At 42.2% G+C, this 9780-nt stretch overlaps 1 pseudogene; it reads left to right on the forward strand.

The window, feature by feature from the left end:
* The first annotated feature begins 3028 nt into the window (after positions 1–3028).
* LOC110304514 (RNA-binding protein 7 pseudogene) lies at positions 3029–3631 on the forward strand (annotated as a pseudogene).
* The last annotated feature ends 6149 nt before the right edge of the window (positions 3632–9780 follow it).

The following is a 9780-nucleotide window of genomic DNA, read 5'->3' on the forward strand; positions in this document are numbered from 1 at the left end:
GGACAAAATCAGCAAACCCTAGCAGTATGCCAACAATTTCTTTATCACTCCCCATTACAATGTGAATTCTTAGTCTTCTATGCTTGTCCATAAGGTCTACTGTCAGGAGTTCAACAAGTTTGTGGTTCTGTTTGCCACTATGTCCACACTGGAAGTCTGGTTTACATTAGCAGTGAGCAGTGTTTCCCTCAAGGTGTGGCAGCCGTATTTGGTCTGGGCTGTGTATCTGCTGGTAAATTAGACCAGACCTCTGAATTCTTCTCACTTCCATTTGTAATTTGGGGCTATGTTTGGAGTTCTTGCCCATCATGTCTAGAAGCATGGCAGCCATGATGAGCAGTAGTTGAGACCTTAAAACCTTATCCACAAACACAAGACAGAGACAGATACACTGGGATCTGTGTTGACTTGTGCAGAAAGAATGAATTAGGCTGTCCCAGGTATCAGACTGCAGAGAAACAAGCAAACCTTCCCAAGATGGACAGTGTTTGCCCAAACCAGCAGAGCCCCTGGCAAGGACAAGGACAGACTATACATAAAAACATAACTAGCTGTATAAACCTGGGATTACCTCTGCTGCTTTCACACTGAGTGGCACTATGAACTGAAGTTTACATTGATTCTGGGGCATACAGAGCCAAAGAATGTAACTTTGGTTGAAGAGTTCAAACTCCTTCTGAGCTTCAAGCAATCTCTTTACTGTAATTGACTATAAAATCAAAATCAAAATCAAAAAGTAGGTCACATACTTCCAACGTCACAGGATTGTACCAGATAGGGTCGAACAGTCTCTGAGAGAGTGAGGGGGGGATTAAAGATAAGAAAATGTCACGTACTTTGGTTGAGTCAGTTTGACATAGCGAAAGCTGGGAAGCTGACCAATGAAGCAATGGGTTTCAAAGGGAACTTTCTTCCTGAGGTCTGGCATCTTTCTCCCCTAATTTTTATAAATCATAATATCAATCCTCCACTCACCGCTAGTCTGTTGAATGGATTCACGTGCACTCTATTTAGTATTAACCTTATTGTAATGCCTTTTAAGATTGAATTCTAACATAGCTAAAGCCTTTCCCAGTGTTTTAAGATCCCAGATAACAGCAAGGAGCTTAACCTATTCAGTAACTAATTAAGCACTGCTATAAAACAATAAAAGCACTAGCCATTAGCTCAGTTATCTGCAAAAAGAGACTAAAAGTCTCACTGAGATAGAAATATTTACTATAAACTACATTCCACACCAGAGCAAGTTGATATACTATCCTGATAATGGGAATTCTCCAAACTAGATAAAATTTAACAAGGCCTAGAGAATTTCGGGGTCAGTGACACTACATTACTCTTAAAGCCTGTCAAGAGTTAAACCCCCTAGAGCAACAAACTCTTGCCTGGCCAGGGTTGAAGCAGGCACTAATCTCTAAGTAAACATAGTCCTTTTGAAGTCACTCCTCTTGCATCTGGAGCGATACTTATCTCTAACCTAAACATTCATCTGGTTCCTGCAAATTCTTTTTGTAGTCACTCCTCTTGCACCTGGGAAACTTCAATGTACCGTATCTGTTATGTTTTACTATTGATGATACTCGCTGTAATATAATTAGTCTAAGCTCGACCAGAAAATTACATTCAGATTCAACACCTCTCTTGTGTGCTTGATTCTTTCTGTCACCATCTGACTCTTTGCCTATCCGCTCGAGAGACTCATTCTTACGCAGGCACAGGAAAAAGAAGGTCTGCGACAGGAAAAGCAGAAAGAAGATACAAGAGACAGATATTGGAGGGCTGGCGGTCAATACCATGCCAGCCAGCCTTGAGTTTGTTTTTCTCAGCCTTTTTATACTACACAGTACCATGGGGAGCAAAGCCACAAGCTAACAGAAACAATTGCTGAAGTATACACATAAGACATTTGTTCTCATCTTGTTCCACCAAGGTCAATAGAATGTTCAGTCCCTCACCTTGAGCCTCAAATGCACCTTCTCTTATTGTTTCATGCCTCAGCAGGCCAGGAAACCTGTCAACAGACCCTAACATGCCTGACTCTGACTGGCAGACAGGCTTCTCTCTGTCTCTGTCTCTGTCTCTGTCTCTGTCTCTCTGCCTATCTCTCTCTCTCTCTCTCTCTCTCTCTCTCTCTCTCTCTCTCTCTCTCTCTCTCTCTTTCTCTCTCTCCTTCAGAAAAGCAGCAAACAGCTCCTAACCACAGGATAACAGGCTATAATTACCATTCCAAAATGTCATAGTGAGGGAATACTGGACCAAAAGCAAGATAGAAAACCATCTGGGCAAACTCCAATCTCTGCATCTCCATGTCTAATGTCAACTCTGCCTAATGTCAAATCCTTTCTGCTTTGTTAGCTACAATGCTCTTCTTTATCTTGGGCTGTCATCCACTCCATTAGCAGATTTCCTCTGCCCGTGTTGGCTCTGGCATTTCTAACATCTTGAGGTCTCCAAGGCAACTTCCACTTCACAGCTTCTGTTCCAATGTCTGAGATCCACACATGATCTGAAATCCTCCAAAGGGCTTTGATCATTTCTCCAGCTCTGCCCTCTGAAGCACTGTAGACTCTGGCTGAAAAGGGAAAAATTCTCAGGAAAGAAATGTCTTGTATTTTTTTGTTTAGAGTCTTCTATTTCTCCATTTCCAAGATTTTTTTTCATGATAGAGCTTACATTTTAACTGGACTTGCTGGCAGAGGCTTATCAGACCATTACTCAAGAGGCCAAAGCAGGTAAATCACTGGAGTTCAAAATAGTTTAAGAATAATCTGAGCAACAGACAGGGAAAAAAAAAAAAACTTTAAAAAATTTAAAAGTAGGGACTGGGATGGCGTGGAGGTGGGGGGCGGCAGACTCAGTGGCCGACTTTGTGGGTAACCTGGAGACAAAGGTGACATAGGAGCTCCTCTTCGAGCTGTTCCACCAGGCTGGGCTGGTAATAAAGGTGAAAATCCCAATAGATAAAGACAGCAAACTGAAACAGTTTGCATTCATGAACTTCAAACACAAAGTGTCTGTTCCCTATGCCATGAATCTCCTCAACGGAATCAAACTTTTCGGTAGGCCTATCAAAATTCAGTTTGGATCAGAAAGTAGTCACGCCTCTCAGGATGCCAGTATGTCATATCACCAGCATCATGTTGGAAATTTAAGCCCAACCTCCACATCTCCTAACAGCTATGAAAGGACAGTGGGTAACATGACTCTGACAGCTTAGATGGTCCAGAGGTCCTTTCTTCTCCAGAAGGTTATCAGCGGCAAGCAGTGGTAGATAAAGAATGCTTTCAGACAGATGTCTTAGGCGGGGAAATTTGGTTCTCCACATGCAGATCAGTTGGGATTTTCACCATCAGCTCAATCACATGGCCATACCTTTAACCAGTCTTCCAGCTCCCAGTTGTGCCAAGATGCACTGTCATCACAGCGTAAAAGAAAGAATTCTCACCCCTACCTAGCAGATAGACTCTATAGCTGTGAGCAGGGCTACTCTGACCGTGAGTCTGACTATCATTACAGAGGAGGCCTAGAGGATTTCTCTTATGACGACAGGAATCATGATGCCTGGAGCCATGACTATGATAACAGAAGGGACAGTAGTAGAGGTGGGAAGTGGTCCTCATCCCGACACTAACAAGCATTCCAAGGACACTGTTTACAGGGCCATTTTAGGTCCTTTTAATTAAGTTGTTGGAGAAATATTTTTTAAAAACTGTATAAAGTAATCCCACAATTTTCCACCTGTCTTTGAAAAAAAAAGATTTTAAACCTAGTAACAGTTTGACAGAACTGAGAACTGTGGGTCCTTGTGCGCTACTTTAATTACCTAACCTCCGGGGTTCTGAACAGGAAGGTTCAGGTTCATACAAAAGAATGTGTCACCATGCTGGTCATGTCAGACAGTCTCAGAAAGATGAACTGGATAGGTTGGTTGTATTCTAAAGCAAATATTTTAATTATCTCACCTTTTATGTTGCAAGAAATTTCTTGGTAATGAATAAATTTGGTGTATATAATAGGAAACATCTAAGTTGGTACTCCGAAATGGCTGTCTGCATTTTGTTAATAAATGAGAAAATAGAAAAAAAATAAAGTAATAGAGTGGCTGTCTTATTTAGAATTTTATTGTTGTGAAGAAACATCATGACCATGGCAAGACTTATAAAGGAAAACATTTAATTAGGTCTGGCTTACAGTTTCAGAGGTTTAGTCTGTTATCATCATAGCAGGAATCATAGCAGAATGTAGGCAGACATGCTGCTTAAAAGGTAGCTGAGATTTCTACATCTGGATCCACGGGCAGTAGAAGGAGACTCTGTGTCACACTGGCCAGACTTGAGCATGTAAGACCTCAAAGCCTACTCTCACAATGACACACTTTCTCCAATAAGGCCACACCTACTCCAACAAGGCCACACCTCCTAATAGTGACACTCCCTATGGACCAAGCATTCAAACACATGAATCTATGAGGGCCATTTTCATTCAAACTGCCACAGTGACTATTAGAGAACAGAAAGGAGATAAGTAGAAAAAAAGGGGAAATGGGTTAAAGAGAATAAATGCAATCAAAGTATGATATAGACACAGTGAGACAGACAGACAGACAGATAGATAGATAGATAGATAGATAGATAGATAGATAGATAGATAGATAGATAGATGATAAACATATATAAATACATATACATACGTGTATAAATATATGCATGCATGAATATGGCTCAATGAAAAGACTCTCATTTTTATAGGATTATTATGTCTGAGTAAGGGTTTCTTTTGCTGTGATGAAGTACCAAGACCAAAGGCAACTTGGGAAGAAAAGGATTTACTTCAGCTTAAATTACCACAAAATAGTTCATCATGAAGGAAAATCAATGTAGGAACTTAAGTCAGGAACCTGGAGGCAGGAACTTAGAGGCCATGGAGAAACAAGGTTTACTGGATTCTTCTTCATGACTTGCTCATCCTACTTTCTTGTACAGCACAGTACCAATATTCCAGAAGTGATACTGCCCACAGTAAGCTAGGCTCTCCTACATCAATCATTAATTAATCAAAAAATGTCCTGCAGACTTACCTACAATCTATATGATGGAGGCCTTTTCTCAATTGAGGTTCCTCCTCACAGATAATTCCAGTTTGTGCCAAAATAATATTTGATGAGGCGTGTTCCTTGGGAGCAGCAGAAAGTTGGATCCTGTTTTCTAATCCAATCTATTAGTCTGTGTCTTTTTATTGAGGAATTAAGACCATAGATACTGAGTGTTATTGCTGTGTAGTTTTGTGGTGATTCCCTGCAGGCTTGACAACAGGCAGGAAAAAATGATTCACAAAGATATGTCTATATCTCGAGGTGTCCAAAGACCACTAGAGACATCAGTAGTCTTACTTGTATATAAAAGTAGAGTATTTAAGTTCGAGTTTGGACCTTCTAACCTCTCTAGGACATGAAAAGTATGGAAGGTCCTTACCTGGTACAAGCCTTGATTTTTATCATGGTGTAGGATGAGGGACTTTTCAATTTAGCAGTTATATAATTGGTTGACATTTGTTTGGTGCACTTTTGTTGGCTAGTTATGATTTTAGCTTGGTATGAACAATGGTTGCTAGCTTAATTAATCTACTTTAAGACATTAGGTACTTTTTCCTTAAGTACTAATTGGTTGTTGCTAGGAATGGAGTGGTTATTTGCCCAGGGGTATTGTGATTGTTGTCAAGGTGACACTGTTTTTGGAACAAATTGGTGTTTTTCTATTAGCTGAGTTCATTTAGAGGGCTCATTATTTATAAAATGGAGTCTGAAAGCAAAATATAATCTGTAAAATAAAGCTGGACTCTTCATTTCAGTTGGGCTCTCTATTCCCCCTTTCACAAGCACCTAAAACAGACGTTAGTATCTATGGTCATAAGTTTGTTTAATGGTTGATATTGAGACATCAGGACCAAGAGTTGTACAGTATCAACTTGGTCTTTGACAAAGTTAACAAGGCTATTAAGTATGTAGGGCCCAAAATTGAGTAACAGGAGTTACCATGTTTGCCTGGTTTTACCTTAGTGAAGTCTATTTCTTAATGGTCTGATTCCTCCTTTTTGAGAGCCCCTTTCTTTGTGATGATGGTCTACATCTGTGAGTTTGTAGGTGAAGATTTTAGAGGCAATTTGTTCCACTAAAAACTTTAGGTGAAAAACCTTCAAGTCCACATGTTGAATAAGATCCTGTTTCCTGGTACCCAGGTGGGCAGTCTGGTGGATATGTTGGAGCAATTTCTTAGTGAGGTCTTTAGGCAGGATAACTTACCACCTCTAGTGAGCCGCCAGTCTTTAGACTTGTGAGTCATAGGCCAATTCTTTTTTATGTAAGCAATGTCCTTAGAATATTTAGGATAGTATTTTCTGGTACAGTGAGTGGCCCAGGATTTGGCAATCTAGGGCCAGGGTAGGGTTAAGGGTGGCTGCATCTGCTTTTTTATTGCCTCTGGCCTCCTCATTAGTTGCTTTTTGGTGGCCAGGGAAATGAATTATTGCCAACTTTTCGGGTAATCAGATAGCTGTAATAAGTCTAAAATTTCTTGTTTAATTTTGAAGGTCTTTCCCTCTGCCATAAGTAGTTCCCTCTCTTCATAGATGGCCCCAATGAACATGTGTAAAGGCAAAGGCCTATCTGCTATCAGTATAAATATTAACCTGCTTTTCTTTGTCCAAGTTGAGGGCCTTTGTCAGGGCAATCAACTCTGCTCATTGGGCTGAAGTGTAGGCAGGTAAGGCTGAGGCCTAGACAGTCCCAGAATCATACTGTCCCCATATACCTCTGTCCATCAAGCATGTAGCCATATGTAGATGTCTTCTCTAGTGGGCTCAGTTCTTCAGTGTAGTCTATATTTACCTTCTAAAGATCAAATGAGGACCTGTATTATCTGTCCATCTCTACCTGTGATGGAAATCCCCTCAGGGTCAAAAGTCATTAGAGCCCCAATTTTGGTTAGTAAGTCTCTTCCTACAAAGGGGTAGGGACATTTGGCATGGTTTTAAAAGGGTGGGATGATCAGCCCGCTCAGAGGTCTGCAATTTTTTGGGTAATCTATGTGTATTGGTTCATGCCTGTAGCCCCTTATACCCATGACTTTTTGTTTGACAATTTTCCATGCACCTCTATGAGGACTGAATGTCTAGCTCTTGCATCTATTAGAAACTTGATAGGTCTCCCTTCCACTTTGATGGTCACCCTGGGTTCCGGAAGGAGGCCGAAAAGCCATCTCTCCTAGTCACTTAGTTCTATTTTCAGCACTTTTGCAATCCTTCTATCTTTCTAGAGGGTTCTTAGGGCAATCTTTGATCTAATGTCCTATCTTTTACAATATGTAGATTGGTTTTTGTTTGGAAGCTGGGCTTAGCTGTTCTTGATGGTCTCTTACCTTTGACATCCACTAGATGTCATAGTTGTCATTGTTTTTCCACATTCATGTCAGCTGCAGTGGCCAGGAAGATTGTAGCCGAATCCCCTGTTTATATGGCATTGGATCAGGCCTGTTTTGTCTTCAGGAGACTCTTGGTTATTATGTACTTTCCAACATTTTTTGTAGGGACTTTTCGTGTATCTTATCTACTCTTTGTGACTTACTCTTTATGTCTGTTACTGTTTGATTGGCAAAAGTTATCATCATTGCTGACTTGTTCTCTGGTGACTCCAGGTCTAGCAGGGTAAGGGTATAAGTCCAGAATGTTGTCACAATTTTCTCTAGAAAAGCTGCATGGGGCTCCCTATCTTCCTATATAATATCTCCTATCTTAGCCAGATTAGTGGGGTTGCAATCAGCCACTCAAACCACCAATCTATGAGCACAAAACCTCACCAATTTCTGAACAGGAATACCCACAAATGCCTGACCTGTCCAAGCTCAGGACTTGAAATCCCATCAATCCTCAATCTGGAAATCTCTGCTCTGAAAATTACCCCCTCAGAAACCCTATATAAACCCTGTCCATTGTCCATTTCCCTGCTGTTTACTCCTGGGCACAGAGGGCAGCCATCCCTGAATTCATCCCTCCACACCCTGGACCCTCCAATAAATCTCTTTTATGAGATTTTTCTGCCTGATGTGACTCTCTCATTAGAAGAAGACAAGAAGAAGCAAAGAGGAGCAGGGCTGAGACCCCTGAGCTCCTGAGCTCAGCTAGGGAGACCCTCCCCCAGGAGCTGCAATCCCTCTGCTGAGGATGCTTCCTCTCAGAGTTGTGTGGTTCCTGAGCTCCCATGTCTCAGGATGCCCTGGACAGACATAGAGCCTTAAAGGAGCCTTGAGTGGACCTTGTGATGCTGAAGTGGAATAATCTCCATGCCCTTGATAGGCATGCAAACCAGGAAAGCTTCCCTCGTGTGTGCCCTTCTCTACTTCCATGCTTCCAGCTTCTTCTCCCTTCTAGGTCCCCAGCATAAGCCTAGAGGAACAGAGCCCTCCTGCTATGAACTCAGGGAACCACAGAATGTTCTAGACCCCTGTGTCCAGAGCCCTCCTGCTCTTTCACTTGGCAGAGAGGGTTCAGGAAACCTATGGCTCATGACTTTCCCCACCAGGAAAACCTAAACCTAAACTCTCAAACCTAAAGGAATAGACAGAGTAGGACATGACAACAAAGAAGTTTGAATTTGAACTAACCAATTGTGTAAACAGCCCAGCCCATGACTGTCTCCCACTCGCTGACAAGCTTGTCCAGTGCTGGCCTCTGCCACAGGCCTGCTTTCAGGGCATATCTCAGGTACTTTCCAAATCTTAGCTGCCTCCTTCCCTCCTAGAGATAGGAACAAGCTTCAGCCTAAAGGGCTCCTCTCCCTCCACAGGGAGCATAGCCCATAGGATTAGGAATGGTGACATTGCACAGCCTCACTCAAGTGTAAGATTCTTCCCCTCCCACCTTGTCCTTGCTTCATGACAACCTTAGAGGACGTGATAGTAACCCTTTTCATGGACATGGAGGCCCAGGGAATATGGCCATTTTCTAAACCAGTTCTGGGACTTGAAGCCTGTGGGAACGGAATCCAGGGCCTGGGTTGGGACTCAATAGAGAGCATGTGTGTGTGAGAACATAGCCTTCGTCTCCAGCACTGAAAAGGGCTGGGAAACATAACCAAGATTCTGTTTTATAAACTCCTAGAACAAGACCTTCTGTGTTCTCTTTAAACAACTGTCTAGAGTCCCTTCAGTGACAAAGCTATGACACCCCCACCCCATCACTGAGATGTTGATGGCTGCAAGAATGCTCTCTACTCATAAGAATCACCTCTTCTGGACTGGAGAGATGGCTCAGAGGTTAAGAGCATGGCTGCTCTTCCAGAGGTCCTGAGTTCAATTCCCAGAAACCTATAATAAGATCCGGTGCCCTCTTCTGGAATCCACGTGTACATACAGATAGAGCATTCATACATTAAATAAATAAATAAATAAATAAATAAATAAATAAATAAATCCTACCTCAGCCACGGTCATGTCTCCTCCCTAGGATGGTTCGTATCCAGTGTCTGGTCCATGTAGGGATATAAAAGAACAACTCTAGATAGTTCCAAAGGCCTCATCCCAGTCTGAACCTGCCTACAACCTGGCCAAGACTTCACTGGCACATCACAGCTACATCTACTTCTCTCCTTGGCTACTGCCCTCCCTCCTTTGTCCTAGTGTTGGCCAGAAGACACATCCCAATAAGCTCCCTCACTGCTTTGTCTCAGAGCCCAATTCTGGGGAACCTAACTGTGACTGAGTCCTTGTTCCTCAGCGTATTCTAGAGGAA

Source organism: Mus caroli, unplaced genomic scaffold (assembly GCF_978045245.1).
Source record: "Mus caroli unplaced genomic scaffold, Mus_caroli_1 scaffold_13, whole genome shotgun sequence".
In the NCBI taxonomy this organism is placed as follows: domain Eukaryota; kingdom Metazoa; phylum Chordata; class Mammalia; order Rodentia; family Muridae; genus Mus; species Mus caroli.